This window comes from Trachypithecus francoisi, unplaced genomic scaffold, assembly GCF_009764315.1.
Source record: "Trachypithecus francoisi isolate TF-2019V2 unplaced genomic scaffold, Tfra_2.0 Lachesis_group9, whole genome shotgun sequence".
Lineage (NCBI taxonomy): Eukaryota > Metazoa > Chordata > Mammalia > Primates > Cercopithecidae > Trachypithecus > Trachypithecus francoisi.
The window spans coordinates 43,402,915-43,427,772 of NW_022681474.1; the positions used below are offsets into that span (position 1 = coordinate 43,402,915).

The following is a 24,858-nucleotide window of genomic DNA, read 5'->3' on the forward strand; positions in this document are numbered from 1 at the left end:
CACTGATGTTTGCTCCCCTGGCTCTTTTTGAGCTCTGGAGTTTGTCTCTCTCTGGTTCATGAGTGACACACCCAGGTCACACATTGGGGTGGAGGACAGACTTGCCCATGCCCTGTGTTCCTAGGTCCGAAGCCTCAGTGACCTTGCAGCAAGTAATAGACACTGGGTGGGGCCACAAGCATGGCACCTTTACTGGGACAAAAGCAAACCCACAGCCTCTCTCATGTTGGGAGGAATGGTCTTTAGAAATCATTTTGCTCACCCCACTCGTGGCACAGATGAGGAAACTGAGGCCCAGAGATAGGAGGACATGCCCCAAGGTAGCCAACATGGCGCTCCAGGCTATCGGCTGAGTGCAGGGCCACCCTAAACTGTGTAGGCTACATGGGGGTTGCAGAGGCTGGCTGGGGCAGGGGCCAGCAGCAGCAGCAATAGGAGCCTTCTATCTGCAGAAAGGCAGGACCGACCCCGAGGGGCCAAGGAAGCTCTGGGGACCTGTGGAGAGCCACCAGAACTGGGACTGAGAGCTGCGCGGGAACCCGCAGACCTGGCTCCGTGGAGCCGCATTTGTGTTCTGCCTCCTGTTGTGAGAGGTTTGCCACCGTGAGCGAGGGCTCACCCTGTCATCCATTTAGCCAGAGAGCCCCAATGAGGCCGGGATTTGCAGGCCCAATGGTCAGGGCTAGGGGCAATGCCTGAGAGTCAGGGCCTAGTGTGAGGCTTACAAGGGGCAAGAGGGTGAGGAAGGAAAGTGGACTCGGGAAACCAGGGGCTGCCCTTCCCTCATCAGCCTCCTCTGCCAAGGCTCAGCAGAGTGTCCAGCCGACTCACCGTCTGGGAGGCCGCTGACCACAGGCAACATGGCATTACCTAGGGCCAGGGTCTATGGACTCTGAAGGCCTCAGAGGTCAGGGAGAGCTTCCTGGAGGAGGTGAGTTGCCAGCTGAGCCCCAAAGAATGACCAGACTATGAGCCAACTGAAAGCATTCCACGCAAAGGGAACAGCTGGGCCAAGACCCTGCAGCAGCCACACTGGGGCAGATAATGGGGGCTTTGTGGAGGCTGGGACTGCTGCGCAGCAGCAAAAGAAATGAGGCTGGAGATGCCCCCGGGTGGTTGGAGACAGCAGAAGGAGAAAGGTTATATTTTGCTTCTAACTTGTTAAATGCCTCTGAGTAGGTCACTGCCCCACTTTTGTGCCTCAGTTTCCCTTGCATCTCCTCTGAGCTTCAGGCACCTGGGGAGCCACAGCAGGGAAGTGCCTGAGTGGAAGAATCCGCTTCTGGAGGCGGTGAACTGGTGCCGGGGATCTGAGCTGAGGGAAGTACGGGTTTCCCCAGCACCTTGGGGGACAACTAGCCCAGAAGGCTGCTGCTGGACCCAAGGCTTCTGCCCGGTGGAGGAGAGCTGACCTAAGATTTCTGGGATTTGCCAGGCTGGACCAGCCTGGGAGGATGAGGGATTAGGTCCCTAGGGCAGCCCCCACTATGTACTAAGGATCTGGGTCCCAAGATAAAATGAGAGATGTGCCTCCTCTCTCTTTTCTGTGACCAACTCCCTCCTTCCTCCTTCTGCCTCCTTCCCTCCTGCTGAGGACAGGGAGGGGACAGTATTCCTTCTCAAAGCTGCAGCCGGCTGATACCCTGATGCAGAGGAAATGCCATGCCAGTGCCAGGCCTGCTGCCAGCACTCTGGGTGCCTGGGTCCCTCTCCAGGTGTGGCCCCTCCCCGTAGCCTTAGGCTTGGCCGGGTCTGTGTTTGCAGAGCCTCCACTGACCTGCAGCGGCCTCTGTCTCATGCCTCTCCTATCAGCAGAGCGCCAGCCATGGGCTTCTTGGACTCCAAGTTCCTGGGATTGCGCAAATCCCCCCAGCAGTTTGTACAGCAGCCAGCTCAGGCCCCATCAGCTCAGGATGGCCCAGGTTCCTGCTCGGGAAGTCCATTCTTTTCTGGAATAATAAAGCAGCTGCCCCACAGCAGGGGGTGGCAAGCTTCTCTTATCCTCACAACCCCTGACTCATGTCACCCTCATAACATCAAGTGGGCGGAGGGGGGTGGTGGCGTTTTCCAGAGAGGGAACTAGAGTCAGAAAAGAGAAGGCATGAGACTTGACCAGGGTCACACGGCCCAGCCAGGACTCCAGTCAGGCCCCTGGTCAGGCTTTTTGGACTGAGCCAGTGTTTCCTGTTCAGGGCCATGAGGCAGGTGAGTTGGGAGCAGGCCCTTTGCAGGAGCTGCTGGGGGCCAGCAGGAGAGGCCACCAGTCTCTGTCTTCCCTCTTTGGCTCCAGCTGCTTTAATTGGCCGTGGCTGCCAATGGCGCTGACATTTACCTGGTGGGAAGGAGGGCCTCCTCCCTCTTGAATTGAGATGCTAAAAATAACTGGGCCCAGCTTCCCAGGGCCCCTGCTCAGCCAGCGCCTGCCTGCACCCTCAGCGACCTTTTTCCTGGGTGCTGGAAGCTAATTGCTTTGCAAGCATGCAGTTCCTTGTGCTGAGAACTTCCTAGGGATTGGGGCAGGAGGCATTGCATGCTCAGCTTCCAAGTCTGAAGAGGGGTCTCTGCAAGACCTCCCTCCCCTCCAGGTAGCAGGGTGATGGGCTCCTGCCTCGGGTCTCCCTCCCCCTTTTCTCCCTGGGTGCAGTACCTGTCCAGGTTGACTACTCCACCCCTGGGTGCTTGGGTGCCTTCTTTGAGCTGCCAGAGTTTCCCCTGGGCTCTAAGAGAGGGGTCTCTGCCCCTCCTTGGAGTTTTCTAATACTCACCTCTCCCTGCACCATACCATAGCACATTTCCAAGCCTCTCTCTTCTCATCTCGGAAATGGGCGTGAATCTGACCTTGCAGTGTTGTTGCAGAATGAATCGCAGCGGGCAAAACATGCCTGACCAAGAGCGGAGTGCCTGGGGCCAGGAGGAGGCGCGTGCACATCGTGAGGCGTTCCGTTCTCTTGCTGTGTAAATAGACCCTGGAACCCAAATAAATTAGATTGATTGGACCAGAAGGGGAAGGTCTTGAAGACCCAGGCTGAGGATTAGGGACTCAGTCTCCCTGAAAACAGGGGACGCTTGCCCATCCCCAGGGCACCTCCAGAGTGGCCTGCATGTGTGTTCATTTCTTGCCCTGGGTCAGTGTGACCAGAACCATTTTGACATTGGCCTACATTACCCGGGCTTTGGGGTCATTCCAGTGGAAAAAGAAGTGGTTTTCAGGGCTCTGTGCTTGGCAGGTGTGAGAGCCTGAGCATGCTTAACCCGTCCACAGCTCAATTTCCTCGTCTGAAAATGGGGATGATAATACTTCCTTCCCCGTTAAGTATTGTAAGGATTAGATTAGCAATATATGCACAGTATTTAGAAAGTCTGGTATAGGGCAAGCACTTGGTATGTGTTAGCTGGTACTCATGGTAGTAAGAATAGCAGTTGGGAGTAGTAACAGCGGCCACCTGCCGTTTGTTTAATGATTTTTATCAGATGCTGTGCCGGATGCTAAGCACTTTACATACATTATTTAATGTCACTCTCCCCCACCTCCCAGCAACCATATACAAGGTACTGTTATAAGCTCTACGTTCCAGATGAGGAAACTGAGACACAGAGAGTGGTTGAACTGAAAACCAGAGTTCAGCATCAGCCCCACTAGGGTGGCCGTCCAGATTGCCTGGGACCATCCTGGTTCTAGCATGGAAAGTTCTGTGTCCCAGAAACCTGTCACTTGTGGGCAAAACAGGATGGTTGACCACCCAAGGCCTGCCTGAGTCCACTGGCCCCACTCCAAAGCCCACAGGATCCTCTCCTTGGCTTAGAGGCTTGCTGGTGCAGTTGCCTGGCCCCTTTCCACAACTCATAGACCCCTCCCCCAGCCAGATTGTGCCTGCCCATCCCCCAAGGCCTGGCTCCAGTCTCCGGCTTCCTCTCTTCCCTCCCCTCTGGCAGCAGGAGGGGCATGACTCATGCCTGGTGGGCTCTTTGCTCTAGGCTGTGACTGCAGTTGTCTGGTGGACTCTGAGCTGCCCCTCACCAGGCTTCAGTCTCTCCGTTTGCACTGAGGGCTTTGGTGGCTTTGCTGCCAGCTTTCCAGAGACGTTCAGGAAACCTCTTCCTTGAAAGAGGGAGGGCAGAGCGAGCCCCTGCCCCCAGCCCTGGCCTGGGCAGTTGGGAGGGATTGCACTGGCCCTTCCGGTGCATTGATGGAGTGCACTGCTGACAAAAGAGAAAGGTCAGCAGGGGGACAGAGCGGAGTTGGTGGTGGCCTGCTGGCCTGCAGTACCCTCCCCCAAGTCAGGGCTTCCTGGGGGAGGGGTGCAGTGCTCCCTGGGCTCTGGGTCAATTCATATTGATGCAGGCAGCTGCTGGCTCAGCAAAGCTGGGCCTCCAAGCCCCCAGAGGGCTGCGGGGAGAAGTCTGGGTCATCCTTGACACCTCACTTTCCCTGACCCCCACCTCCAACAGTCGATTAGGCCCCCTTAGCCGTCTCTGGATCTGTGACCCTCTCACCATCCCAGCCCTGCTGGGGACCATCTTCCTGCTTCTGAATCCCTGAGCCCTTGCCAGCTGTCTCTGGCTTCCCCCATCACCATGCATAAAGTCAGAATTTTGAGGCTGACATTAAGGCCCTTCCTGAGCTCAGAAAGACTGCCCAGAGCTACCCAGGCCTTCTCTGATATCAGCCTGCTTGTGCCCTCTACCCTCCGACCCCAAGGTCATGTGAAGGGTCTGGGGACACCCTGAGTGCCAGGCCAAGCGCTGTCCAGTCAACACTCCCACCCTACCCAGTATGCAGGGCTGAGCCTGCAGCAGAGCTGCAGCCAGGTGCCAAATGGATGCAGTGCCCCCTCCGTGCTCTTCTCAGACTCCCCCTTGAGCTGCCGCCATGCATTTGCCCAGTGGATCTCATGCCCCAGCTCCCAGAGGGCAGGAGTAATCTGTCTCCCCAGCACATCGGCCAAGGTCCAGTGATGGCAGGAAAGCGCCATGGTTGGTACATAGGCGCTGGGGTCATAATATGAGGGTCCAATTCCGGCTCTGTCACTGACTAACCGTGTGACCTTGGGCAGTCACTTAACCTCTCGGTGCTTCAATGACATCATTTGTGAAATGTGGGTATTAATGTTCCCTCCTTCACAGGATAGTGGGATTCAATAAAGTGACACTTATAAAGTGTTCGCAGGGTCCCAGAACATTTTAAGGGTCAATAAAGTGAGCTCCCATCAGTCATCATCAGGCAGGTACTGTATCTATGAAATGAGCACTGTCTTCCAAATGGGGCCCTCTTAGTTCTTTGAAGGGTCCGTGCATTTTTGCCCGGACTGTTCTCTCTTTGTCTTCTCCTGCCCTGGCATCCCACCGTACCCCCGCCTGACATCTCCTGAGACCTCAGGAAGCCAGCCTGCCCTAGCCTCGAATTCTGGCCTAATCCACCCCATCGCCATGGAATGCCTTCAGGCTATGGCCAGGAATTCTTCCCGTGTCCCCTACAGCCCTGCACAGGTGCTTGGACCACAGTGGATGCCTAATAAGAATTTGTTGGGTTGAACCGATATTCACCAAGCAAAGTCACCTCCAAGAACAATGCAGCAATGAGCAGCCAGGCCTCTGGGCCTATCCACAGCCCACTGAGGACATTTCTGAGACCAGTCCTGAGCTGCTTTGTGCAGGGGAACAGCATGTGCCCACTCGGGCTTCCTCAGTGGCAGGGGCTTGGGGACAGGTGCGGGTGGCACTGGGGCTCAGCAGCCACACTGGAAGGTTTCTCAGGGGGTTCATCTCCCTGTTCTCTGAGCTGTCTTGCCTGTTTTGTTTGCCTCGGTCCCTTCCCCACCCCCACAGTTCTCTGTTAAATTGTGTTATTATATTTAAACAAATCAATTCCATTGCAGAGTTTTTCCTGTCCTAATGATGAGTTTGCAGCACAAATGCCATTGATTTCTCACAGCCCTGAAAACCAGTTGATGAATAGCACCAGGCTTGTCTTTGGAGAGGCACTTAGAGCAGCTCTGCATGGCCCCCTCTGCTTCTCCCCTGTGCTGTCCCCCTCATTCAGGACCCCACCCCCACCCCACACTCCACTGCCCCCTGAGTTGGGGCTGAAGTCGTGTGATAAAGGGAGATCCTCCGTGCCGGCCAGGGCGGGAATGTCATCGCAAGGGCCCGGCCCTATTCTGGTGGAACAATCATAGTGGAGATTTGTATTGATTTTGGCCAAAGGCAGGAGCGCAACTTACAGAGCAGAGAAGTGGTGCGGTGTGATCTTTGTCTTCCCTTACAAGTTCAGAGCGCGTTCCTGAGAGTGATGGCAGATAGCAGCTCAGACACCATTTCTAGACCTTGCTGGGGCTGCTGAAAGACCTTTGAGCACTGCTGTTTTAAAGGGAGGCTCTGGAGGTTTGAGAGCTGTCTGTGCTGGGGAGTGCAAAACTTCCCTTTGTGAAATCCTTCAGAACCTGCAGTGTTCAAAGTCACGGTTAAACCACTACCCAGGGCTTTGACTTTCAGATCACTGCCACGTGCATGGGCTTCTCTGAGCTTTCTTATGACCCCGGGGTTTGGGTGGGCAGGTAATATTGTTCCCATTTAGAGGCCGGCAGACTGAGTCAGGGTAGTCACTGGAGAGAGGGAAGGGGCTGCTTGTCCACTCCAAGTCCCGAATGCAGCAGCGGCTCCCATGTCTCCTCCTGCAAGAGTAATACATGGCAGGGAAACTACTCTGATCACCAGCCTTTTTGACCTGCTTTCTGTCTGTCTGAGCCCAGGTCCTCGTGCAGGTGTCTCCACTCAGCTGCTGCCTGCAGCATACCACATAAGCCTGTGTGTTAGGCTGGAGTGAGGCAGGAGGGAGCAGCAAGGACTGTGGCATTCTGGAGAGTGCCTGCCCCACCTAAATTCCTAAAAGTTTGGACAACCCGTGCCCGTAAAAGTATATACATGGGATGGGACTGGGGACCAAATCTGCTGCCTTTCCCCTATTCTAATTCAAGCCTTTGTTTTGGAGACTAGAATGTGTGGCCCAGAATTGGAAATGGTTCTTCAAGGTCACAGCACAAAGCAGTGGTGAGCTGGGGTTTGGGTCTGGAAGAAGGCGATGAGGCCCCACAGACAGTGCTCTCTCCCCTCCCTCAGGCTTGGCGAGGCAGTGGGGTGGGGGCAGGGGCAGGGCCAGGGACTATGTTCTAGGGAAGACAGGCCCCTCACCTCGGACACCCAGGGGTGGCTCAGCAGGCCCCACTTCCCTTTTTTCTCCCTTCCTCCTTCCCTCCCACGCAGACAGACCTCCTGTCCCTGTAATCAGGTTAGCCTCCTGCTCCGATGAGCTGGACCAGCTGCCTCTTAATGGCCTGTCGACCTGGCCCCCTCGCTGGCTCTGGGGTGGGGGAAGGGAAGCTAAGACAAGACTGTTGGTGGAAAGAGGCTGTCCACTTCCTTGATTCAGACCGTTCCACAGCTTCTAGGATAACGTCCAAGCCCTTAGAATGGCATCCAAGACCCTGCTTGCTTCTCCAGCGCCCACCTCCGGTACACTCTTTTCCTGCAGTCACATGATGCTGTTTCCTGCCTCCCTGCCTTTTCACATGCATGTCCTTTGGCTACTTCCCACCTTCTCAGAAAACTCCTGCGCATCCTTCAAAACCCAATTTGTGCCTCTTCCTGGGGACTGCTTCCTCTGAGCTCCTGACTGTGTACTCTCACAGCATTGGGTGCTCTGCTGGTCTGGAAATTATTCCCTCTGTGTTGGCCTCCATTATTCCTGGATCTGGTTTCTCCCGAGTTCAGGGAGGAAAGGAAGAATATTCCCTTCCCTCTGCACCTCGGGGTACAGCACAGGGAAGTGCTCAGTGAAAGTATAGGGCCAGCAAAGAAGAGAGAAGTAGGGACCAGGGAAAAGAAAGAGACAAGAGTATAAAAACAGCTGCTCCCAGCCCCTCACACCGCCCTAGCCTGCTTCCTGCCAGGGAGGCCATTCCCAGCAACGCATGCCTGGCCTGAAATAGACACATGGGGGCCTTGGTAGTGCATTTTCGTAGCTCAACACTAAGCAACCTCCTCCCCATATTCCTTGGGCACTGAAGCTCCCTCTCTTCCCAGGGCCTTGCCTCTGCAGCCAAGACCCCTCCTCCAGCAGTGCCCAGACCTCGCCCCTCTGTTCCTGTTAACTTTGTTTTATAAATAAATCATATAAATAGGCTCCTCTGATTCCTCGGAGCATGCAGTGTTTAAGGACTGGGGCACTGCTGCAGGCATAATTGTACTACCGAATCCATCAGCTGCCTAATTACCATTCATTTTGCATTTATTTCTGCTAATTAAAAAGAGAGAAACTCCTAACAACTTTTACGTAAATACTATATTTGTTCTATGTAAAGATGGGATGCTAATTTGCTGGTGATTAGCTGATTATCAGATTTTATAGCTGTCACACAGGATGGCTCTGTCTCCCATTTGCACCCCAGACACCACTTGAGTCCCCTGATCAGATATGGGAGGAAGGAGTCAAGGGAGGCCCACCTGGGGGGTTCAAGGGCCTGTATGAAGCCCAGGGTCACCAGGAGCACCATACGCCACTGGGGCTTGGGGCAGGGTAGGTGGCAGGTGCTGCAGTCTGATTGGTGGAGCTGGGAGGAACCTCTGGCTCACTCACTGCTTCTGTATAGATGGAGAAACGGAGACCCAGAAAGGCCTAGCACCTCCCAGCAAAACAGTGACCAGGGACAGAGTCAGACTGCTATTCTAGACAGGACTCCAGTGCCCATCCCACTGTAGTATACTATTGTCAGGAGGAATTTGCAGGGAGGTGGCTACATCTGCTGCTGAAGAACTATGAGGACCGAACTCCAACCCATGCGGATGAAACGGGCACTTAGCCCATGGCCCAAACTGAACCCTCTGTGTACCCTTCTGAAAACCTCCACCTCCTTCTACTTCCCTGGGAAGCCCTGGGCTCTGCTCCATGGCACCCTGACCACACTTAGCAAGGCTTTCTCCCAGCCTGGATCGAGACTTCCCCGGGACTGGCCTTGCCCTCTGTGGGCTATCCGGACACATGTGAATTTCAAATTTTAACATTATGTGTGTATGTTCATGTAACTAAGGAAAAAAATATAATTAGTACATCAAACCCATGATTTCACAGATCATAGTGTTTTTGATGAGGCTAAGTAAAAAAAAAAGTAATTGGTTTAAAGTTATTTAAATAGTTAAATACTGTTTTGTTTGTTTGTTTTTGTTTTTGAGATGGAGTTTCGCTTTTGTTGCCCAGGCTGGTGCTATCTTGGCTCACTGCAACCTCCACCTCCCAGGTTCAAGTGATTCTCCTGTCTCAGCCTCCTGAGTAGGTGGTGTGACAGGCATGCGCCACCACACCCAGCTAATTTTGTATTTTTGATAGAGAAGTGGTTTCACCATGTTGGTCAGGCTGGTCTCGAACTCCTGACCTCAGGTGATCTGCCCGCCTTGGCCTCCCAAAGTGCTAGGATTACAGGCATGAGCCACTGCACCTGGTCAATACATTTTTAAGTACATAAAGAATTAAGATGGAACATGGACACGGCTTACAGTACCTAGTAACTGAAGGTGGGTTATTTGATAACTTGAGGAGGGTCTGAGAAGACCAGGTCAGAAGGCCAGGCAGTTGAGGTCAGGGTCAGCAGTGACCTGGGGCAGGGTGGGCCAGGTCTGCAGCCACCACTGCCCCATGCCATGACTGGGCAGAAGGTGCCCTAATATTGTGCCCTTCTCTTCCCAGCCCTGCAGTTGGTCAGAAGTAGCCCACAAGAGAGCAGTCGTTTGTCCCCTCAGAGGTAGTTTCACTGGGACTCTGTTGGGGGAGGCAGGAGGTTGGACACTACCCCATTTCCCACCAAGCCACCAGTTGCGAGTGTGTCATTTCACGTGGGCATGCGGTGCACCTGTTTTCCCTGGCATTGCGAGGTAAGACACTGACTGGCCCCTGCTCTCTTTCTTCCTGGCCAATCTGAAAATGCCCAGTTCCCGAGTTAAAGGGATAACAGCTTTGACAAGACCAGGTGTTGTCTGGGTGGCCAGAGAGCTAAGGGTCAGGGTCAGTGTGGCCCATTGGAGATCCCCAAGGCTTTGGGGTCCAAGGACCAGGGTTCCAGGCCTGGCTGCTGCTTCCCGGAGCTTCAGTCTCCTCCTCTGTAAGATGGAGACAGTTGTGCTGAAAGAGTTCTGAGAGTCATGTGCAAAGTGTCCCTCAGAGGAAGACTCAGTACAGCCGGCAGTGAGCCCAGTTCCAGGGGCCCCCTCGGCCGCCACTGTGTCTGTGCTGCCAGAGATCTCCCGCTCATCAGCCCTTTATCACCCTGTACACAATCAGGGGAAGCCTGGAAGGCCACTGGGGCTGAGGGCAGATGGAAAACAAAGAGAGAAGACAAAGGCACTGCTCCTAGGGGCCAAAAGGCACCTGCCTCCTCCCCCAGGCCTGGCCTTGGCCACCCCAGCCCTCCAGGACCTGCCCCGCCCCTCCAGAAGCATAGTCTCAGAACTCATATAGGGTCACCACTCTCAGGGGACCCTCAGGAAGTCACTCGTTTCCAGGCCACCTTTTCTTATCCATAAAATGAGAGAATTGGACAACAGGCCATGTGACCTTTGGCAAACCTTCCCCCCTCCCCACCCTCCAGGGTCTCCTTGGGGCAGGCCCAGCCCTTCTCTAGGCTTCCCCAGCCTGTCCCAGGAAGTCAAGACGGTGCCCACTTCTGCCTGTGGGGAGGACCCCAGCCCTGCCTTGAGCAGAGTGAGGTAAGCAGGAGGCTTCTGTTTCCTGCCTAGATGTTGGGACGTGCTGAGTGCTCAGTGCATCTGTGTAGAATGAATGAATGATTTCATCAGAAGGAGGCCTACTCAGTGTCAGCCCTAGGTTGCTGCTGCTGTTGAAGCCTCTCGGGGAAGGAGACCCTTCTGGCCTCTTGACGGAGGTGGAGAGAAGTGGTGAAGGGCGGGTAATGGCATCCGTGCCAGGCTGTCTGGCTTCACATCTTGGTTGTGTGACCTTGGACTGGTTTCTTAACCTCTCTGTTTCCTCATCTGTTAAAAATGGGTACAATACCTACCTCATAGGTTGTGGTAAGATTAAATGGATTAATTTACATAAAGTGCTTAGAACAGTACAGCTAAAGGTTAAATATCACTATCCATTTCATCACTCTTACTATGGTTAGAGGGAGGCTTACAGGGAAGCACATGAAGATGAGGCATCCTGGCCTCTCCTGTGCACAGCTTTGGTGAAGCCTGGGAATTGCTGGGAGCTATAGAGTGTTCTAGGTGGGAGGGGCAGCAGTTTGCAAACAGGAACGTTTCTATATAAGTATTTCTGGTAAACTGTTAAAACAGGGGCCTCATGAGAAAGGGACATGAATTCCTAAGATTCTAGAAATTTGTTGTGATTTCTTTTCTGATTCTAAATATATATTTGTAATTTTGAATCATTTTTAAAACAGGGCCTCCAAAATTGTATAAGCCTCAGGCCCTGCAGCCTGAGCCATTCCTGATTGTTTCTGTTACTATGATTGTATTTCTGTGGCCCAGCCCTGTGCTGCCCACCTCGGTGGCCCTCGCAGGATGGCCCAGCCTTGGGGTCCCAGGGACCTGTCTTCTCACCCTGTGGACAGCGGTGTTATGTGCAGGCTGGCCTCTGAGCTGTGGTCTACACTTCACACCCCAGATGGAGGGATCCCTGAGGGGGCAGACAAAGGAAAATGGATCCCTCACGGAAGGTCTCTGAAGGAGTCTTCCCTGCATATGCAGGACACAGAGCCCTGTGCCCAGAGACTTGGTGACCAGCCCTGCTGCCCCCACTCACCACGGACCAGGTGTGGCAGGCCAAGCCCCTCTCCCTTCCCACTCCCCCTCGGTGTGTGCCCTGGTGGGCAGGCAGTGGCGGGTGGGGCCGTGGGAAGCGGGCTGGTGAGTTGGAACTGTCACCCCTATAGCGGTCGTTGAGTGACTGGCTGTGCGCCAAGCTTCAGGTTCCTGCCGGGTGCAGACCCAGAATGGTCCCAGCCCTCTGGGAGCTCTCCCGGTAACTGGGACCACAAGATTTGCACCTGGAAGGGCAAGGGGTGAGCAGTGGAAGGCTGTACTAGACCCATCTCTCTCTAAGAGGAGGCCGGAGAGCCCAGAGGTCATGAGGGCTGGACCCTGGGGGAGGACCTCCGAGAGGAGGGGCCCTTGGCTGGGGGGGCTCCCAGGGTGGGCATTGTGGGCCCTGGCGCCTCTGCTGGCAGCAGGGCCTCTCAGCCCAGGCTCTGACAGGGACATTTATAACTCACAGCTGTGCGGTCCTGGACCCAACTGACTGTGGTAAACCGATCTGGCTTCAGGAAGTCCCGTCCCGAGGCCACTCCCCATCCCGACCCCCACACTCTCCTTCACCTCCTGACACCCACATCCTGTTCTCAGCGGGAGGGGCAGGCAGCGGGCACCAGGCCAGGGGCCCAGCCAGGGTCTCCAACCTGTGGGCAAAGTGGGAGAGGACGGAGAGCAGCAGTGAGGCCCCAGTGCTGCTGGGTGCCCACTATTGCCAGCCTCCTCTCAAAGCACACACAAGGAGGCAGAGGCCCAGAGGCAGTGCAAGGCCCCCAGGAGCCCACAGGGTCAGAGCGCCAAGAGCACAGGTTGTAGGGCTCAGGGACATGTTCTGCGCCTCCAGATCTACCTATACCTAGAGAGGGGATTCGCCTTCTGGCCCTGTGGACGACCCACCCAGCCAAAAGGAGCCTGATGGGAGGGGCAGAGTGAACTAGAGGCCAAAGAGAATGCTGGGAAAGACACCATTTTGGGCCGTGGGCCTTGGCCTGGTCCTCCTTTGGGACACCTCGTCCCCAAGATGCCTCGTGCTCATCCACCTAGATCCTCCCAGCCTAGTTCCAGTGTGGGGCCAAAAATGGTCTCGCCCAGTGCTAGAAAGAGAGACAGTACTAAAGGCTGCAGCACACCATAGCTCTGACCCCTTACATTCCTTGGCCTGATACGCTGACCAGTTCTTGGGCTCCACCAGCCAGCCCGCCCCTCCTCCATGCCTCTCCCTCTCCTTCTGCACAACATAAGGGTTGATAGACAGTAGAGAGTTTGCCAAAGCTTGGCCCATGTAACTCTGGTAACCTACAACAAGATTCTAGAATTAGATATTACCCAAAAGGACATATATTTTTGTTTTCCTAGTTACAATTTATTAAAGTGTATCAGAAATATATAACTAGCCTATCAAATCAATTATTTCAAGGGCGTGATTGCTTTGGACAAGGCCAGATTTATTGGAGCTTAAAAAAAAGTGAGTAGAAGGTGAACATTAAATTAAGTCATCACGCAGGTAGAACTCAGCTCAGACCAAGAATCCTAAAGAGCGTGGAGGAAGAGCTGAAGTTGGGGGAGCATAATCTAAGTCATCACCAGGGCTCTTTCCTGCTTTAAACTCTGCATCTGGGCCCCCTCTCCCAGTGATAAGCAAAACAGGCAGCCCTGAACCTCGTAGGAGGGATGAGGGAGTGAGCTGGTTTTCCCGAGGAGGTGCGTACACACATAAAATGGCTCCAAGTGTTGGTCAGGGATCTGGTGAGCAATTCATAATGAGGAAAGAATTCAGGCAGGGGTCACAGAGTGGCTTTGGAAGTGGCTGCCGGCCGGCCGTGTGAGATAATTCCCCGAAGCCAGGCACGGCGCAGAGAGGAGGCCATGGTAAGGGCTTTGTACACCCGGCTAAAAATACCCCCGACAGCTTCTCCCTGTCACCCTGCCTGGGGGCTGCACAGGAAAGTGATGCTGTTCTGCTTTTCTTGCTAAGAAGAGAAAGACAGCACAAAGTCCCCAGTCCCGGAAGAAACAAAACTTATATTTATATATTTTTCAAAATCCCACTAGGAGGAATTGGCTTGCTGCTTGGAGTGCGGCTGGGCGGAGAAGACACAGCCAACTCTGATAAATCAGGCATCCCGGGGTGTGCTTAAGTGACCCAAGAGGCCACTGAGATTAGCTCGGCGGCAGGGACAGAGGTGGGAGGGGAGTGGACGGCTGTCTGCACACCAGCCTGCTCTCATACACGTCCCATCTCTCCCCTATGTACCCAGGAGGAAGAGGAGGAGGCCCATTGGTGTCAGACCAATGCTGCAAGGGGTGTGAGGAGAGGAGCTGCTGTTTTCACTGAGCTGCCATACCCCAAAAGGTAACACCAGCCCCCGATGCCCAGACCATACCATCACCTAAGCCTGGCCAGGGGCAAGCTCTAGCAACCTGGAAGTGCTGTGGCTGGACCAGAGCTGAGGGTTTTCAGCTGCTTCTCCCTGCCTTTCCTCGGCCTGGCTGCAGGGCCTCTCTATAACTCCTTGTGTGGTGCTCATATTGTCAGAAAAGGCTTCTGGGTGTCAGTTTGTCTGTCTCCAAAATGGGGCACCGGGCTCAGGTCCTACACTTACCTCAGTTCTCAAGGAGTCTGTGAGTCAGTTATGTCTGATTTGGTTGAGCCATCTTAGCAGCCTGGCTCAGTTGGAACTCTAGGACTGTAGCCAGGGGTCCCAGCCCTTGTGGATGTGGGATTCTAAGGCTATGAGGGCCACAGTGCCATGTGGGGCTTGAGAAGAGAGGATTTTCCAGAGCAGACCTGGCTGGAGATGTGCTCCGCTGGGGATGTGGCTGTGGTCTCCTTTGTGGCAGCATTCAAAATTCCAAAGTTCTCCCTGTCAGCTCTGGGCAAGAATTATTATCTGCATTTTCAGACCACGAGAACAAAGCACAGGGAAGTTAATGGTGCCTGCCAGGGATCACACAGTGAGCTCTGGCCGCACCACAGCAACTTGGCTTCATCCTATTTGCCATTCCAGCTTCTGTGCTTTTACTTTGACCATACTGTACTCATCCTCTCAAGAGAAGTTCTGCTTTTGAGGCCAAGCAACCACTAGTCTGTATTGTGTGCCTGTGAGTCCCATCCCTCCATCCACTCGTCATCCATCCACTTACCTCTCTATCTCTCCATCCATCCCTCTTTCTTTTTGTCCATCCACACTCATCCACCCATTAATCTCTCCACCACCCATCCATCCTTCCGTCCACCTACTTACCCACCCATGCCCCCCATCCACTCAGCTGTTCATCCACCCATCTATTTACTCTTTGATTCACTCATCAAATATTCATGGACTCTCACACCAGGCCAGGCCTGCATTAGGGGTTGGGGTTTTTGTTTTTTTAGGCAGGGTCTCATTCTGTCACCCAGGTTGGAGTGCAGCGACATGAACATGATTCACTGCAGCCTCGACCTTCCAGGCTCAAGCAATTCTCCCACCTTAGCCTCCGATGTAGCTGGGACCACAGGCATGTACCGCCATACCCAGCTGATTTTTAAATTTTTGTGGAAACAGGGTCTCACTTTGTTGCCCAGGGGTGGGTTTTGAAGACGGAGCCAATCTAGCCCTGCCCTGAGAGGGTGTGGTGTACAATGGAGTCCGACTCAGATCCCAGAGCCAGACTGAGTTTCATAAGGCGGTGCTCAAAGCCTGTGTGGTGACCATGACTACACAGGGGAGGAGGGTGGGAGGACATGGCTGATTCTGCAGGCAGACATTCGGGGAGGAGGAGGCGGCATTGCTCATGCATTCATTCCCCAGGTGTTTACCGAGAAAGTCTGTCAGGAACTCTTTAAGTTTCGGAGCTATAGCAGGGAATAAAGCAGGCAAAACTCCCTGCCCTTGTGGCACTTGTACTCTCATGAGGAGGCACGGACAATAAATACCTAAAAAGTGAATGGATCAGGTGATGCTAAGTTTGAAGAAGACAAATTTGGCCAGGTAGGAGCACAGAGTCTACAGTGTAAAGTATTCTTTCACAAGGCAAGGAAAGCTTCTTTTCTTTCTTTTTTTTTTTTGTGACAGGCTCTCACTCTGTCACTGTAACCTCGACCTCCCAAGCTGAAGTGATTCTCCCACCTGAGCCTCCTGAGTAGCTGGGACTACAGGCACACAGCACCATGCCTGGCTAATTTGTGTACTTTTAGTAGAGATGGGGTTTCGCCATGTTGCCCAGACTGGTCTCGAACTCCTGGACTTAAGTGATCCACCTGCCTCAGCCTCCCAAAGTTCTGGGATTATAGGTGTGAACCACTCCGCCTGGCCCAAGAAAGGCTTCTGTTAAGTTGGCCATTTAACAGATACCTGAATGTAGCCAGGGAGTCTGCAGGGGGGTACCTGACCTGCTCAAAGAAATACAAGTAATCCAGTGTGGCCGGGAGGATGTCAGGATAGGAGGTGAAGTCAGAGAGATCATGGAGGACCCACTTGTGTAGGCGGACAAGCGTGAAACAGAGAGATAGGTGGGAAACTGTTGCCCACATCTAGGTAGAGGTGATGGGAACGGGGACAAAGGGGTAGTGGAGGAAGAGGTGGGAAGCCATTGAAGGCTGAAGACAGGCTCGCTAGTGGATTAGAGGTGGAGGATTTAAAAAGACGGGGACAGTCAAGGAAGGCCCTTGGGTTTGGGACAGGAGCCAGTGGTAGAAGGGAGGTGGTTATTTGCTCAGCCAGGGGCAGTGGCCGGGGAGGGCTGCGTGAAGCTGAGGAGTTCTGTTTCAGACACATTGAATTTGAGATGCCTTTGAGACGTTCAAGTGGAAAGATTGAGTGGGCAGCTGGATATATGAGTCTGAAAGGCAGAGAGAGGTCCCGGACTAGAGATATAAATTTGGGAGTTGTCGTGGATTGATGGTGTTGCAAGTCGTGAGGCAGATGAGATCACTTGAGAGGTGTGTGGCGCTTGAGAGGGTCAGGAGCCTGAGTGTGAGTCACGGGGCACCCAGCCCTTTGGGGAGTGAGGGTGGGGAAGGGGTCTGCAGAGGAGCTGGAGAAGTCGCAGCCAGGGAGGGGAACCGAAAGCAGGCTCTGAGTAGACAAGCAAGACTCTGCTAGGCAGTGCGTGGAAAGGACTTTGTATGCTGCAGTGGGAACAGCCTACACAAAGGCTCAGAGGCCTCAGTAAACCAGCCATATTTGGAGAGGGCTGATGGAGAGGGAGGAGAGACCACACCGCCTTACTGCCCACACTTGGCCACACAGGAGCTAGGGACTGTGGGCAAGCGCATGCCCAGGCCCTCCCTGTCACCCTGGCCGGCACTCCCTGACCCCGGCTGAGCGTCTTGCCCTGATGTCTGCCCACTTTCGCACTGTCTTCAGCTAGCACTACGGACCTCCTTCCTGCTTTCTGGGGCTCCTCCCCCTTGTCCAAAAACACAGGGCTCCAGGTGGCAGCTTATGTGCTGCCCATGGGGGAGGGGCACCCAGCAGCTCCCTATTGAGCGTTGTGTGAATCTTTTATCCTAAAAGACGTGAACCTTCCCAGGCCACGAGTGTGTGTCGGAGCGCCTGCTCCCAGTTAGGGCAGGGAGCTCTCTGCCTTTGGTGGGCAATCATGTACATGCGTGTCAGTGTTGTATCACTTCATTCTTTCTCCATCTCTGTCTCTCTCTTTCTCAGCCTCTACTGCAAACATCAGCAGTGCCCCCTCTAGGCCAGGCCCTGGGCTGGGTAGGATCCTGAGGAACAGGTGTGCTCCTGAACTTCCAGGAGCTCCCCACCACTCCATCTCTCCCTTGGCTCCTGAATGTACCTTTTTGGTGCTCAGAAACCTGAGCCTGACTTAGATTTTCAGCTTGGGGCGCTGCAGCTGCCCTGTACTGCAGTTCGCAAGAGGGGCACCCTGAGACCCTGGAAACAGACCCAGGAGTTTCTGAGCTATCCCTCTACTCTGGCTGAGGTTTGATCCTAGGCCCAGTCACCCCTCCCTCCACAACAGAGTTGTGGGTCTTGTCAGGTGCTCTCCCCTTTCAGCATACAGCTCTAGTCCCATCTTCTCCAGGAAGCCTCCCTTGACCACTCTGAGGTCAACCAGGGTTTTCTAAGTACCCGTGTTGCGCCAAAAGAAGGGCTCGAGTCAGGGTGTGCAGAGATGACAGTGGAGGGTTTCTACACTGAGAACTGGCAGTCCAGATGGGGTGGTGGGGGGACAGGTAAAGAACCCACACCTTCCAGCATAACAGTGAGCACTGCAGGTGTCCAGCAGAGAGAACGGCCTTGGCTTGGTCAGGAACGGCTGCATACAGTATAGTTGCCCTGAACAAGGCCAGAGGCCGGGTAGGTGTGCAAGATGCGATGGGGGGTGGGGGTGGAGAGAAGAGTGTGTCCAGGCGAAGGAGCCGCAGGAGCATAGTCCAGCACGTCTGCAGAGTGAGTGCGGTCTGACATGACTGGGACGTGAGAGGAGGCTCAGGAGACTTTTCCAGGCTGAGAATTGAATGGAGCCAGGCAGGGACTTGTGGACCTCCTCTCCCTTGGGAAAGAGTCAGGGGCAGATGTCCCCCCAGCTCTGCATCGGGGACTAGGACAGCAGCAGCAGCTGCTCTGATGATGCATGGCTTCGTGGCAGGGCCATGGCAGGAGGCTTCGGGTAATCTCATTAGTGTGCCCGGTGGAGGGGACGAGTAATCCCGTGCCTTTAGACTCACTTTTCCTTAAGCCAGTCCCTACCCATTCTCTCCCTAAATCCTTGTACTGCTTTGGTGACATCAGGTAGGACTGGACTGGACTTACCTCCATTGAACTGATGGGTAAAACAGGGTTAGAGAGGAAAATTCTTTCATGATGCCATAGCTCACAAGGGACAGGAACGGCGTCCATCTGACTGCAGAACCCATGCTCTTATAACCCTCTACCATCTCCCAGACTGTCTTAGATTATCCAAGCTTATAGACTGCCTCTCCACTGTCCTCATTTTGCAGGTGAGGAAACTGAGGCCCAGGGAAGGTAAGACACTTGCCTAGGGCCACGTAGCAAGTTAAGGACAGAACTGGCACCAGAAGCTCACCTGGCCTATTTGTGTCCCCACCCCACCCCACAAGCAGGCGCAGGGATCCCCCTGGTCCCTGCCCACTTCCGCCTGGAGTACCCACTGTGCTTGGTCTTCCTGCAGTCTTTGGCACCGGCTCCAGTGGAAGGCACCAAGCTCCTCATCAGAAGGCTCCATTGTGCCTATTGTTTAAATATAGATTACTAATGAAATGCCTTTTCATTGCCTTCCCAGTGAATAGTTTCCGTGTAAAGTTAATTTGCAGTGTTATGTAAATTCTGTTTAACTTCAATCAAGTTTCTAATTATGTTTTTACCGCAGTAATTCCCATTTGATTTGTCATCTCCTGTTAGGTAGTCAATGTTCGGTGGGCGGGCTTGCTTTCCGTCTGCCTCTCGGTTTTCCAAGGCCCTGACCTCCTCTCTGCTGTGTGTCTGTCTCCGTGGTTCCTGGCTTCTTCATCCCCTTCGGCTTCTTGGTGGCTCATTTCACATCTCCTCGCCATCCCTCCATCTGTCTCCTGCTTTCCTCCTTCCTTCTTTCTTCCTCTTGCCCAGCTGCACCTTCTTCCCCTTCTGTTTTCTTCTTTGTCTCCCCTCCTCCTTCCTTCTTGCCCTCTTTCCCCCTCTCCCTGTTTCTGTATCTATCTTCCTTCTCTGTATCTTCTTTCTGTTTCTTCCTTCCTTCTCTCTATTCCGCTCATGCCTTGCCTCTCACTCTTCCTGCCTTTCTGTGTCTTTCTCCATTGCCAGGACTCTCTCTCTCCTGCCTCCTCTGCTCACCTTTCCATCCCAGTGCTCCTCCTCTCCTGAGGGCTTCTCTCCCTCCTCCTCCACAGTAGAGCCTTTCCCGAGGCTGCATTCCGGAGTGCCCGTGACAGAGCCTGAGAGGTGTGCTGGGCTAGGGGCTGGGACCACCAGAGGAGCCCTGTGCAGCCCTGAGATGGTGGGGTCGGGGATTGGTGAACAACACAGAGTCTAGGGTTGGGGTCTCCAGGTTCAAATCCCACCCCACCCCTTATTAACTGTGTGACCTTCAGGTTAGTTCACATTGATTTCTGTGCCGCGTCTGTAAAATGGGGTGATAATTTTACCTGCCTCCACAGTAGAGCCCTTCCCTAGGCTGCATTCTGGACTGAGTGCCCGCAACAGACAGAGCCTGAGAGGTGTGCTGGGCTGGGGACTGCCCAGCCCTGTGCAGCCCTGAGACGGTGGGGTGGGGGATTGGTGAAGAACACAGAGTCATAGAGTTATTGTGAGGAGTCAGTGAGATAACGTTTGTGAAGGGCTTTAGTGGAGGGAGGGGGCTTAGCCAGAATTAGCCTTTTTCTTTCTTAAGAGACAGGGTCTTGCTCTGTCACCCAGGGTGGAGTGCAGTGGCTCACTGCAGCCTTAACCTCCCAGGCTCAGCTGAACCTCCCACTCAGCCTTCTCAATACCTGGGACTACAGATGCATTCCACCATGCCTGGCTAAGTTTTAAAATTTTTTATTAGAGACAAGGTCTCACTGTGTTGTCCAGGCTGGTCTTAAACTCCTGGGCTCAAGCAATCCTCCTGCCCCAGCCTCTCAACGTGCTGGGATTATAGGTGTGAGCCACCACACCCAGCCCAGAAATGAGCTTTTATTTGGGAACTCTTGGCTATGCCTTTCATTTTTTGTGGCCTTCCTGAGATGCATCTGCAGTGAGTTTCTGGAGTCCTGGGGGTCAGGCCTGAGGCCAGGGCAGGGTGGGAGCTGGCTGCAGACCCCCATAGAGCTGGCATCTCCCTCTCCCCACTCTCCACCCCTCAGCCTTCCTCCCCTACAACAGGGTCTCAGCTCTGCCTATCAAGAGATGTGGCCTCCTTCCCTTTTAGTGGGACCATCTATCAGGCTGTGAGGACAAGCCTGCCACCCTGGGGTAGTAGTGGAGGTACAGATCCCCAGTGCTGGAAAAGTCCTCAAGACTCTGGCCCACAGACCTTTCCCAAGCAACAGACCAAAGGCAGAGCTGCTCCTGCTGAGTCGGACTAGACACCCGCTTTTTCTACCCTCCCTCACCCCCTAGATGCCCCAAAGGCTATAATATACCATGGACTCCAGCTACAAAACCACTGGTCCAGGTGCAGCATGTTGGCAGCTCTGCCATTGATCACAGGGACTTCTCTCTGAGTCTCTGCTTCCCTCCTGTGTGGCCCCAACGTTGGGCTTTGGGATTCTCCCTGAGTTTGGGGATTGTCCCTGTAGTCAGAGAACGGCTGGGCAGCCAGTTTCCCAGCAGACATCTGCCCTCTGGCTGGGGAGGGCGGAAGGAAAACACCAGACAGAGGCAGGGCTGGGGCTGGACGGGTGCTCTGCCCCCTCCCTCTGCTCCTGCTTCCTCCCCCACTCTGCTGGGCTTCCCACCCAGCAAGCCCCTGGCACATCCAGGAAGCAGAAAACAAGCGCTGGGGGAGGACATTCTTCTGGGCGAAGAAGGGCAGCTGGTCACTTGTCCTTCAGAGACACAGGAGCCTGGGCCACATGACCACCTGACCCACAAGTGGCTGTGTGTGTGTGTGTGTGTAGTGTACATGTGTGTAGTGTACGTGTGTGTGTGTGTATCCCTGTCCCTGGTTAAGGAAACCTTAGCCATCACGTGGCTGCTTTCTCTCCCTATTTGTCCAAGGAAGCAGTTCAGGCCAGCTGCAGCCAGGACGCCATGACACAGAGCCAGGGAGAAGGGCCGCATTGGTGTGGGTGGTGGCAGTGAGGATCGCCATGGGCGTCAGGGAGCCCTGAACTGGGTCCCAGAGCTCTTGGGCCTCAGAATATGGTATGGGGAGGCCTGAGCTGGGGATGGCCTTGCTCTGATCCTCTGCCTTCCCTGGACCTCTGACCTCCCCGCCCCAACCCACTTGTCAAGAAAAGGCACAGAGCTTGATAACAGAGAACCCTCCCAGCCCTAAATGGTGAGGGTGGGTACCTTCTGACCAGGAGGAGCCCAGAAAGGCAGAGTCCTCGCCAGAGAAGGGGGCACACATGGGCACAGCCACTGTGTGTATGGCCCCTGGAGTGTGCGTTAGAGCCCTGACCTCTGTGGCAAGAGTGTGGAAGCCAGGCCTCCCACGTGCATCCATCAGGCCACTGATTTATTAGCACCTACTGTGTGCCAGGACCTGGGCTGGGCAGGGATAGGGGTTGTCAGAACACAGACCTTCTGGAACCTTCGTCAAACCCTCACCTCTGTGATGTATTTTCTTCCCATTGGATGGGCAGTATCACCTTTCATTGCAAAACCTCTGTTGATCTTGTCATGAGCTGGCCATTTCCCACCCCACTGCCATTCCTACATTGCAACCCCTACATTGTTGCAGAACTCAGGAAGAGCAGTGAGAGGCACCACTGAGCCTCATGGACCAAGCAGGTGTTTCTAGCCAGGGAGAGTGTCCCCTTCCTCTAGGGAGGTGTGAGCCAGACCCTGGGCCTCCAGAGCAAATGTGTGCATGTGGGCAGAACACAGAGGCCCTGGGCTTGGACACCTGGGGGCCTTCTCCTAGCCCACATGGGCAGCAGAGCACCAGGGGAAGTGGCAGCTGCAGAGTGGGGCCTCCCCGGGCCTTCATCGAGGTTTGTCATCCTGCATACTGTGTCTTGCATAGATGACACCGTCCCCAGGGGCCTGGAGGAGGAGGGCTGTGGTGGCTTTTTGGGGCCATGCTTCTGAGAGCCCACCTGCATTCATGTGTCTGTTTGTCTCCCTCCTCCCTGCTTCTTCCCTCCTTCCTTCCTTTGACAAACATTTCCTGGTACTCAAGTCTGTACAAGGCCCGCGCTCCACAAAAGATACATCCTTCACCCTGCGTGATCACTGCTGAACTGGAATCCAGCAACATTCTAGGGTGGGCCCAGGGCCAGGCCCAGGTGAGGCCTAGGAGAGAGCTGGCTCTTGGCTAGGGAGCAGGGCATGGCTGACCCCACAGGCTTCCCTGGGTTCTGAGGAAGCTTAGGCGTACTTCCCAAGGATAGGCCCATGGCAGAGCCCACCAGGTGCCTGAGACAAGGGAGTGTAGAGAGCCGGCATCAGGGCCATGCAGAGCATCATCAGACCTTGTCTCTGTTGTGATGAGATCTAGGGTATTCAACCTGGAAGAGTCCCACAGGCTCGTGTGCTCAGGCTGTTCTGGGAAACGCCTGTTCAGAAAAGGGGTAGAGCTGGGTGGCCAGGGCTGAGGGTGACGTAGGTCCGCCATCATGCCACTTACAACTGAATGTGGATTCTGGGCAGGGGTGGTTGTAAAGCTGCTGGGTCAGCATCCCAGAATGCTGCCTAGGCCTATACGTCACCAGCCTCAACTTGCGTATCTCTGAGGTCGTGAGGCTTACTATGCCGTCCTGTAGCTCCTCCTGGGACATTGGGTGCTGGCCTCCCACCAGGCTGATGCTGACTTCTGTCTTCCACCCTGCTTGTCTTAGGGCCACAGACTTTAGGACTTTGGCAATTTCCGATTGAGTCCCTCCGGGCTTTCCTCCCTGCAGGCAGAGCATCAAGCTGGGTCTGCACACGGCCCTGCCAGGGCCTGTTTGATTGGGGTAATCTGGACAAGTCATCAGTGTCCTGTGCTCACGGCCAGGGTGTGGCTAAAGTCAGTTCCTGCCTAAGCTGGGCTGACCCACCTTCTCACCACTCAGGGGCTCCCAGGGCCAGGAGGGGCTGCCGTGGGCTTGCTTCATGACGAGGCCCTTGGGCTGCCTTTGGTATAGGCAGGAGACCTGGATCCCTGCTCTGTCCCTGTCTCTGTCTCTGTCCCTGTCCCTGGGGTAATCTCAAGCAAGGCCAGGCTCCAGGCAGGCCCACACCCCCTCCCATCTGTGTTCCTCCCCAACACTAAGCCAAGAGGCTTTTGTCCCTGGTGGGCCCTCGGCCAGCTGGAAGAGTCTTCCTTGCTCTCTGGCCTATTTGCTTTCTGAGTCCCTGTTGGCCAGGCAGCCTTGGGGGCAGCTGCCTCCCAGAGCCTGTGCCCTGGGAGAGCATGAATGGGAAGGAGAGGGGGCTGGAGAGGGCTGAGGGCCTCTGTTCAGATCTCTGCCCTCACTGGGTCGGGCTGCCAACTTCTGCCCTCCCACCATACCCCCAGCCTGTGAACAGGTAAGCCTCCAGTGTCTGAGGCCACAGGGAATGGGCTGGGTTCATCTGGAGGCCATGGGTAGCCCTGCAACCCGTGGGCCAAGCTCCCCTCCCACCCGGACTCCTCCAGACACTTCAAAGGTTCAGGCATGCCAAGCCAGGGTCCGGTGAAGGGGTCTTTCTCTAGGCGCTGTGCCTGTGGTTAACATCACGTTGTCCTCATGTCGGGCTGCGTGGCCTCGTGGGGTGGCATGCCTCCTGCAGGAGCTCGACCTCCAGGAAGTTCTGCATTCAAAGCCTGGACTTGGCCTTGCTTCACTTTCCCTCTCATCCTGGTCTCTTGGGCATGACTTCTCCCAGGGGACACTGCTGTCCGCTGAGTTGGAAAGGCAGGGATTCGATCAGGGGCCCCTGCTCAGCTGTGTCTGAAGTGTGCCCTTCTGGGAAGAAAACCCAACGGCACTTTTGTGGAGGCCTCACACTGGAAAATGAATGGTGGGAGGCCTTAGAGGTAAGAGGCCAAAGGCCACTAAGCAGGCCAGCGTGGCCTTCCCACTCCAGCCCACAGAAAACACTGGTGCTTCTGAGGAGGCTTCCTCGGCCCTCCCTCTCCCCTGGGCTGGGTGGGGCCAGTGGGACAGGAAGCCAGGGAGGGCCTGGAGGATGGGGCTCAGGGTGGCCTGGGCCCGAGCCAGGGATGAGGCAAAACCCAACTCTGGCCTGGCCCCGGGCCGCAGCCGTGCAGGTCACTAGGCCTCGGCGAGTGGCCACCCGCCCACCCAACAGGAAGCCCTGCCCAGACACCACCTTTGCCCCACCTCGTATTCTCTACAGCTGGCACTTCTCCTATTTCCCGTGGGAGCTGCTGCCAGGAATCGTGCCCTCTAGAGAAAGGAAGCCCGACCTCGGGCTGCCCTGCCTCTGGCCTGCGCTGACC

The 24,858-nt window shown here is 54.9% G+C and overlaps 1 protein-coding gene across 4 annotated transcripts in view; it reads left to right on the plus strand.

Annotated features, from left to right (window-relative positions):
- ZMIZ1 (zinc finger MIZ-type containing 1) overlaps positions 1–24,858 on the plus strand; it is a 246,519-nt gene that overhangs the window by 57,321 nt on the left and 164,340 nt on the right. For all 4 annotated transcript variants that reach the window (XM_033209225.1, XM_033209230.1, XM_033209226.1 and 1 more), the window contains exon 3: positions 14,076–14,170. The gene's annotated coding sequence lies outside the window, so the exon portion shown is untranslated. The remainder of the gene's footprint in view (positions 1–14,075; positions 14,171–24,858) is intronic.